At 45.0% G+C, this 9,915-nt stretch overlaps 1 long non-coding RNA gene across 1 annotated transcript; it reads left to right on the top strand.

Annotated features, from left to right (window-relative positions):
* Nucleotides 1-432: 432 nt before the first annotated feature.
* Nucleotides 433-9,068, top strand: LOC308187160. Its single transcript, XR_013944492.1, has 2 exons — nucleotides 433-8,035; nucleotides 8,150-9,068. It is a non-coding gene; the product is annotated as an uncharacterized lncRNA (long non-coding RNA).
* The last annotated feature ends 847 nt before the right edge of the window (nucleotides 9,069-9,915 follow it).

Here is a 9,915-nt window from a genome sequence, read left to right as displayed (position 1 = left end):
TCCCCCCCAATTAGGGGAGGAACCCCCAAAATTGGGTGGGCGAACCCCCATATTGGGGGGGCAGAACACTTAAATGGAAGTGTGAAATTCCAGAATTGAATGTGGACCCCCCAGAACAGTCTTCAGGGGTTTAGTGTGGTAAATTTTATCGGGTTAGGGCTGTAAGGGTTTTTAGGGTTAGGGTTTCTAGGGTTTGTTGGGGTAGGGGTTAGGGTTAGATCCGTGGTTGCCATAGCGTTAGGGGTCAAGGTTCTTAGGGGTTAGGCCTAATATTAGGGCGGAAGGCCAAAATAAGAGGGTGGGAGCCCCCCCCAAAATTGAAGGGTTGAAGCCCCAAGTTAGGGGAAGGAACGTCAAAATTGTGGGGTCCCCCAAAATTGGGCGGAAGAACTTTTAATATTAGGGGGGAACCCAAAAAAGGAAGGTGGGGGACTCTACAATCGGTTGTGTCCCCCCCAAATTAGGGGAGGAACCCCCAAAATTGGGTGGGCGAACCCCCAAATTGGGGGGAAGAAGACTTAAATGGAAGTGTGAAATTCCAGAATTGAATGTGGACCCCCCCCAGACCTGGGGAGGAATCCCCAAACTTGGGGGGGACCCCCAAAATTGGGGTTAAAGCCCCAGATCCCGGGGAGCTAAGCCCCAAATTAAGGGAAGGAACCTCAAACATGTGGTGAGAACCCCAACATTGGGGGAAAGAACCTTAATATTAGGGTGGCAGGCCAAGAAAGGATGGTGGGGGCCTCCAAAATTGTGGAGGGCTTGGAACTGGGGGGAATCCCCAAAATGGAGGGGGAACCCCAAAAGTGGGGGGGGGGCGAAGCACCAAATTAGGGGAAGGAACCCCAAAATTGTGGGGAAGAACTCTGAAATGGAGAGCTGAAAACCCGAAATTGAGGGGAAACCCCCCAAAACGGCGGGAAAACCCTCCATAAACACGAAACCGGTAATGTAACAGAGCAAAAAATGGCGTCCTACGGCACGCTGCGAGGCTCAACTTTCTGGGGAGTGCTGGGAAATGTAGTTCTTGGCCACCGGGTTTCCGGGAGTCCATATTGTTTTCCCAGAGCATGCCGGGAGATGTAGTTCTCGGACACTGGGCTTCCGGGAGGCCATGTTGGTTTCCCATCTTTGCTAGACTCCGGGTGCTCTGGCTTCACAGATGTAAGAAATGGTCCAGCAATTCGTGCCACTAAGGGGTTTTGAAGGGTTAACATTGAGGCCTGGGTTTAGGCGAGAAGAGAACAAAGGGATTTCTTCGGAGAAAAACTGCTGACTTTGCACGAATGTGCAGTAACTTCTGACAGCCGGCCAAGAGACCACTAGATAAGGAGGAAGAATATGAGCCTCCCTGTCCGAGCGGCCCCCAAGAAACTAACAGAGACTGATAAGCAGGCGCAGCTGGGAGGACTTCGGATTCGGGAAACCAATTATAATAACCCTGCCTCTTCTAGAAGTAGTAATGAATATGTATTAGCCTAGGAGCATAAAAACCAGCCGCCTTACGTAACAGGTGTGCGTCCCGGTGGAGCAGAGACTCCCGGCGCACCCAGCGCTGTTTGCTTGCCTCTATTCGTTTAATAAATTGTAAACTCTGATTGTAATCCTATTTGGAACTCAGTCATTTATAACAATTGGGGGCTCGTCCGGGATGGTCTTGGTTCCTGAATTCTGACTTGATCTAGGAGGGGCGCCCCCACCATTTGGTGGCTCCTGTTCGAGTCAGGTCAGGGCTAATGCCATCTTGAACCTGAATAAGGGCAAGCAAAGATTTAGATTTTTTTATGAGCTCCCTTTGCCGGCTGCAGCACTGTATTTTGCCCGTAATTCTGCGCGCGAAGATCCGAACGAAGACGACGGAGTCGTAAGTATTTAAGGCGTATACCGTTCGGTTGGGTGGGTTTCGGTTGCCTGTGTGTGTGAGAGTGTGACTGAGACGGAACGTAGTTCCGAAGCGATTGTGGAGGTCTTCTAACCGCGGTTCCAATCTCCCGCGAGGGACTTGGCCGGTGAAGGACCGAAGCGATTCCTATAGGATTCGTGGGTGGGTGATAGGTCCTAAACCCCCTGCAAGACACTCTCACTAAGGCAACCAAGGGCTGTAGGAATTGCCACAGTAAAATTCCTAGATGGGTCAGACAAAATTGAAGACCCGGGACCAGAGAAAAGGGAGCAAATTACCAGACATACCACCAGAAAGTCCATTAGGGATAATGATTAGAAATTGGAACGATAGGGGCCCCAGAAAAGGGAAAAAGTAAATTAAAAATGGTTCAGTATTGTATGACAGAATGGCCAAAGGAGCCTTTAAGACCACATGTCTTTTGGCCCGTTTTCGGATCCTTTGAAGACTGGGTTTGCCAGGCCTTAAATATACATGTTAATTCAAAGGAACCTTTTAGCCAGGAGGAAAGTGATTATGCAGGATTATGGATCAGGATCTCACGTCCTTTTCCAGCCTCAATATTTACACTAAAAGCAGACGAGAAGTTTGACGAAGAAGAGAACAAAAAAATAAAAAATAAAAAAAAAAAAAAGGAAAAAGAAAAAGATGATGAATGGGAGTCATTGGATAACCTACCACCTCTATATCCTAACAATCCACCCCCGGTGGTGCATCTTGTAATCCTGTTTTGTTCTTAAATGTTTTGACTGTGTCAAGGAGGAAGGTGGGAGCATTATCTAAGTAACAGTTTAGAAGTTTGGGTATATTCGCGGTGGTGTTCGGTCAGTTTCCCAAGTATCGGGGGAGCGGGGCTGACTGATTATCAAAGTGGTAGAACGGAGAGTCACTTCTTTGGTGGTTCGGGCCTGAGCCCTGGGAATTTGGTAAGAAGGGGGAGAGCGAATTTATTTAGGCCTCAATACCTTTTTAAAACCCCATCTTGACGGATACACAGGAGTGATTCCTTGTTTTGTGTAGGCTTACTAACAAAGTGCATGAGAAAAATTAGCATTTGGCTTGAAATTCGGTCTTATTGAAATGTAAATTTTGTGGAAAAGGTGTTATTGTTTGTCTAGAAGACAGAAGGCTGAGTGCTTCAGGTGTTTTTCCGAAGTCCTGCGGATTTATGATTGGAATGGGGCTCATTAATAATCTGAAATAGTAAAGTTTGTATGTGGAAAGAAGAGTTTAATCCCAGAGAATTGGGACATTTGGGAAGAAGATTAGGAAAAGATAGTAAAAACCTGCAATAAAAAGGTTTGCGTGGAAATTGAAACAAGGGACAGTAACTAATATAAATAAATAAAAGGGAATGGGAAATCAAGGAAAAGGGGAAAATCCAAAAAAAAAAAAAAAAAAAAAAAAAAAAAGACGTCCTAAAAAAGAAAAAGCCTCCTTGGGTGCATATTGGCACATTGGAAGGATATTGTTAGAAATGGGGGCACAGAAAGCAAGAGGACTTTCACTAAGTATTGCAATCAATGGTGGCCACTATATAAACTAAATGGCCACTTTATGGATCAATCGACTATAACAGTGTCTTGCAATTAATGTTTTTGAGGAGAGAAGGGAAATAGGATGAAATGTTGTATAGTGATATGTTGTTTCAGCATGTTGGAGGGAAAAGGTTTGGAATTAAGTTGGCCCCTGACTGAGCCTTTGGTGTTGGCATTAGAAAAGTACGGGCTGGAGAAAGATAAAGGAAGTGTTAAAAGGGTTGTTGAAGGTGTTAAAGGTTGTGTGGCATGTAGTATTTAACAGAGCTGTTTGAAGTTGAATGAGCAGGGGAAGAGGATGTAGGAATGTTAATAGTTCCGCCTCAACCCGAGGCTGAGATCTCTAAATCGCGGTGTGAGCCCTCTGGGGCAGGGGGACCGTGATGGGTCCGAGAGAGTTGTCGTGGAAACAGAAAAGCAGCTAACTTTTGAAACAACCTGAGTTCGTGTGTGAGCTCAGATTGCCAATGGGACCGCTCAGGGAACTTTCAACCATTGCATTCCCCTGACCGACCCCCTCACTGAGACCCTAATCACCCCGGAAATTATGTAAATACTAAAATCTGGTTAAATTGGCTATTGGGAATTGAGAATCTGTTCCAACAAGGTCCAAAAGAAACCCCTATGGAATTTATGGAATTTTTGAATTTCTGGACCAACTTTGAAATGCAATGAAAAAAAAAAAAAATGGACCTGGCTTAAAAAAAAAAAAAAAAAAAAAAAAAAAAGAGAGAGAGGCAACTGGCTAACCTCTTTCCAGGGCAATCAGCCCCTGATATCAGAAAGAAATTGTCTTAGGCTGCAGGACAAACAACAGTCAGGAATGATGGGGACCTGGGGCATCTACCCTAGCAGGTCCACTAGTTGAAATAAAGCTAGGAAACGAAGACAGGCTTGAATTTTTTGTTGGTTATGGGAGCTTCTTTCTCTGTGTTAATTAGGCTGTAAATGTAATAGGAGCAACATATTCAGTGTTAAATAGTTTAAAAGGACGATTAGGAACTAAGACAACTACAATAATTGGAGCCACAGGGAAAGAGGAAGAATGGTCATTCTTACGACCCCTTGATTTGCGTTTTGGGGGTGAGGAACTAACCCATAAATTTTAGTATGTACCAGAATGCCCGATGCCACTCTTGGGACGGGATCTATTAGCCAAATTAGATGCAACAATAACCTTTGAGGATGGAGAATTAATAATGAAGGTACCTGAGTCCAAAGTAGGCCAAATCCTAATGATCAAAGATAAACCCTTTGTTAATATTCCAAGAGAAGTAGAAAATGCAGTTATAGCAACAGTACGGGAAACAGATGTACCAGGGAAGTCGAAACTGGCACAACTGGTAAAGGTGGAATTAAAGGAAGGAGCCAAACCTGTTTGAATCAAACAATATCCACTTAAGATAGAAGCTAGGCACGGGAATAGTGAAAATTATTGACAAATTTCTCAAATATCAGATTCTGGAAGAATGTAAATCGGAATACAATACTCCAATTTTTCCAGTAAAGAAGCCGAATGGCGAGTATAGATCTGTACAAGATCTTAGAGCAATAAATGAAATAACAAAGGATATTCACCCGGTAGTAGCTAATCCTTACACATTGTTAACATCTGTGAAAGAGAAATATAAATGGTTTACCGTGATAGATTTAAAGGATGCCTTCTTTTGCATACCTCTTGATAAAGATAGTAGAAAATTATTTGCCTTCAAATGGGAAAACGTATTGAAGTTTTTGGACCACATATGGTAACAACCGTTTTGGAACAAAGGGGGGGGGCACTGGTTATCACCCAGCCGGATGATGAAATATCAGGCAATCCTAACTGAACAAGATGACATAACCTTGAAAACGACTAACCTGTTATATCCAGCAGTATTTCTAGGAACCGTTCCAGAAGAAGGACCGTTGGAACACAGTTGTGTGCAAATAATCGAACATACGCCAGCCACAAAGATTTGAAGGATGTACCCCTTGAAAGGTATTCAGTGGGAATACCACACTCCGTGGCACCCACAAAGCTCAGGGAAAGTAGAAAGGATGAATCAAACAATAAAACAACAATTGGCTAAGTTAATGATCGAGACACAGCTGCCCTGGACGAAATGCTTACCATTGGCACTTTTAAACATAAGAACTAAACCACACAGTGAGACTGGATTATCATCATATGAAATGTTATATGGTATGCCTTATTCTCAAGGGATGCCCCTAGGGAACAATGTAGTTGAGGATCATAGTATCCAGAAATACATAATTACCATTGGAAGGAGATTACAGGAGATAAGAGAAATTGGGATGATGACTCAGACACCACCTTTAGGATTTGCTATTCATAAAATACAACCAGGAGACAAGGTCTTAATAAAAACCTGGAGAGAAGAATCATTGAACCCCCGATGGGAGGGACTGTACCTTGTTTTACTTACTACTGAAACAGCTGTGAGAACAGCAAGAAGGGGTTGGACCCACGCATCCAGAATAAAAGGACCAATAACTACCGAAGCCTGGAGGGTTGAGTCCACTCCTGGGGAACTGAAACTGAGACTAAAGAGGAACTGATATCCCAGCAATGAGGTTCTGCATGAATTAAGGGCACTGGATAAAGAGGACAAGGCTGAAGGGAGGAAAGGGAGAAGGCAAGACCGGGGTAGGACCCTCCACTGCGGCGTGTATGGTCTACCGAGGGAGGCAACCCCTATGGGTATTGACCGCCGAGTGAGAGTGCCTCGACCGGACTTCTCCCACACCAAGATCAGTTTGTCCTGAGAAAAATAACATGAGAACCTTTTAAACCCATAATAAAATTGTGATTAGTTTTTCCAGGAGCTGGATCACCCTGAAGGGCTGAATGGTAACACAAGCTCTGAAAGCGGGCCCAACCCCCTGATTGAAGGCGCTTCCCACACTCTCAAGATTGGACGGCGAAAAAGGCTTATAATATGACAGGTCGCCAAAGAGAACTGAATTGTGACTGTAAGTGGAAACCCAACGTGGGAGCTTGGAAGCGTGCATATACGAGTACAAACGGGGCAGACATTGTAACAGGACCACTCGGTAACAAGGACACTCTGTATTATCACGCCCCAAAGGGTAAAGATGGATGGGATGGTCATTTTCCAAACGGGACGTGGGCCCTAAAGGGACATTATTGGGTGTGTGGCAAACATGCTTACAAGAGGCTACCTGGAAACTGGTCGGGAATATGCTATGGGGGGTACATAAGACCCTTGTTCTTTTTATTGTCACAAACACAAGGAAATCATTTAGGAATAAGATTATATGATGACCTGAACAGAGTAAAACGATCTATTGATACTTCCTTATCCGGGGATAGTGCCCAAAAATGGGGAAAGGATGAATGGCCTCCTGAAAGAATCATACAGCATTATGGGCCAGCCACCTGGAACCCAAATGAGTTGATATCAGGAGCCCGAGAACCTATTTATAATTTGAACCGAATAATTAGGTTGCAAGCTATCCTCGAAGTTGTAACAAATCAAACAGCGACAGCCTTGGATCTTTTGGCTGACCAATCCACTCAAATGAGAAATGCTATATTCCAACATAGAATGGTCTTAGACTATTTACTAGCAGAAGAAGGGGGAGTATGTGGAAAACTGAACGATTCTAATTGTTGTCTACAGATTGATGATAATGGAAAAGTGGTCAAGCAGATAACAAAGGAAATTAGAAAGCTAGCCCACGTCCCAGTACAAACTTGGAAGGGTATGGATTGGGATTTCTTTTCATGGTTGCCTGGTGAACCATGGGTTAAAAGGATGCTGTTTTTATTTTTATGTGGTATAGTGACATTATTGTTTATACCTTTTATGATACCTTGCTTTACGTTGTTGATACGGCGAGTAATAAATAGCACCCAATTTGTGATGACTTCAGTGGAGAGAAAAGGTGACGTGTCGATAATGATGCTTAAGAAGTGGACACCCCGAGAACTGACTGATGAAATCCAATTGTTACTGACAAAGGTTGAAGGAGAGACACGAATTGATGATTAAAAAAAAAAAAGGGAGGAATTGTAAGAAATGGTCCAGCAATTCGTGCCACTAAGGGGTTTTGAAGGGTTAACATTGAGGCCTGGGTTTAGGCGAGAAGAGAACAAAGGGATTTCTTCGGAGAAAAACTGCTGACTTTGCACGAATGTGCAGTAACTTCTGACAGCCGGCCAAGAGACCACTAGATAAGGAGGAAGAATATGAGCCTCCCTGTCCGAGCGGCCCCCAAGAAACTAACAGAGACTGATAAGCAGGCGCACCTGGGAGGACTTCGGATTCGGGAAACCAATTATAATAACCCTGCCTCTTCTAGAAGTAGTAATGAATATGTATTAGCCTAGGAGCATAAAAACCAGCCGCCTTACGTAACAGGTGTGCGTCCCGGTGGAGCAGAGACTCCCGGCGCACCCAGCGCTGTTTGCTTGCCTCTATTCATTTAATAAATTGTAAACTCTGATTGTAATCCTATTTGGAACTCAGTCATTTATAACACAGAGAAACCCCCAAACTGAAAAATGTACCTGCTAATATATTGGGCTCTAAATGTAGCCCTGGGTTAATTGAATAACAATCCCTGGGTAAGATTGAAGTGCAGGAGGGGTTGGCTACGGTTTTAAGAGCCGGTTTGCAGAAAAGGGATTTCCCGTTAAGAAATGGCATATACTGATTGTTCTCTTCCTTGCTCTGCCAAGACCTGAAGCACATCTTGGAAGCCAGGCAGAATCCGTGGAGCCAATGGAGTTCTCAAGCTCGACTTCAGCTTCTTCCCAGCTAGAAGAAGCAAGGACACGCCGGCTGAGTTCCACAGGCAACGCGCCCGTATCTGTAGACGAGGATTTAGAGATGCTACTTTGGGAACTCTCAGACAGCATACTGGAAGCCGAGCTCGACTTGGACCCAGGGAAGGATGAGGATGACCTCCTCCTTGAGCTTTCCAAGATGATTGATGATTGAACTGCATAGTCCTATGGTATATTAAAAAACAACAACAACAACAACAAAAAAAACCTCTTCTTCTTGTTGGATACCCCGAGGTGATCCTTTTTCTAACTGAGGCTTTGCAATGAGACTTAAAGCACAGTTGGAACTGGTAGAAATTGGCAGGATCTGCACTCAGTTGTCCTAAGTTTCCCTGCTGGTCAGAGTTAAGGTCTTGTGCATGGTTCCGTAACTATAGGTGGCTACCTTTGATATCAAGAGGACAAAGCACTTGTTTCTTTTGGCACAGAAAGATGTCCATCGGCACGCTGTGGTGGCTGTGAATTGACGTAGTGATGGAGCGATGCTCTGAAGGCTTAAACGGAAAGCTTCTTCCTTCCGCCCCCCTTGGCACAGCTCGATGTTGGGCACATTGTGAAGCCTGGGTGTTCTGATTTCTCGGACAGTTGATACCCAAATCCCGGAGTTACTATGTCAACTCTTGACTTTTATTTGTGTATGCCATTGTTTTGACTGTAATCTTTTCAGATGATGAAGCTGTAGGGGCGGGAGGGAGCAAAATAATTATTCTAGTGTTGTGGACCAAACATGCTGCCAGGAGTGGTGGTGGTGGGGTCAGCCCACCCGGCCTTACTTTCAATTATCAGGGATGATAAAATGGTGTGAAAAGCAGCAGCTCTGCGATACGGCTACGCTACCCCCACTCCCTTCTCTTGTGCTGTACCAAAGTTCCCCCAAGCTTTGGTTGGTGCTTTTTGCTGGTGACAGTAGGACTCCAGGGCGAGTAGTCGGGACTCTCCTGCAGTAACTGGGTCAATTAAGGGTTGGTTTAAGTGCCTCCTGGTTTTTAAAATTGCTCCCCTGAGCTGCTGGCTCTGCTGCCTGCTACAGCAAATGTTCGGGTGCCATCAGCGTCGCACTTGGGCGTGGGCACTGACCCTGCGGAGGAGAGCTGAGACTCGCGTGTATTGTGTACCCTGCCGCCAGTGATCGTTTTCCCCTAGCAGATCTATTTTGAATCATTTCCCTAAATTTTAGAGGAACTTTAGGCTCTTTGTGCTATGATTTGTGAAGCTGTAGGGGCCCTCAGGCATTTGCTGCTGGCAGAGGAAAACCGCTTGTCGAATTTGTTGTAAATACTTTCTGTTTGGACAACAACGCCTGTGTGTGTGTGTGTGTGTGTGTGTGTGTGTGTGCGTGCTTTGACGACCCCCTGCGACGCCTCAGCTCCGCGAGGGAAGCTTTGAAGCGGCTCTGGGAAAACCTCTGCGGAAGAAACCGCTGCTAGTGACTTGCGGAAAAGGGACTCCACAATCAGTGAGATTGTAAAGTAGGTATGTTTATTCAGCGCTGGGCAGCACGGGAGGTCGTGGGCATGAAGATTGATGACTCTTCCTCGTCACCGCTAGTTGACCTCTTGTCTTTGCACAGACTCAGTTGCTCCTTGGCTCTTGTCCATCTGCAGGACCAGTTTCTCCCAGTTTCTTAAGACAGGCTCACTCTCTTATGAGGAGACTGA

The sequence above is a fragment of the Anser brachyrhynchus genome (genome assembly GCF_964034855.1).
Source record: "Anser brachyrhynchus genome assembly, contig: SCAFFOLD_99, whole genome shotgun sequence".
NCBI classification, from domain to species: Eukaryota; Metazoa; Chordata; class Aves; order Anseriformes; family Anatidae; genus Anser; species Anser brachyrhynchus.
The sequence above is the reverse complement of the archived record's forward strand: the minus strand, read 5'-3'. Positions and strand labels throughout refer to the sequence as shown.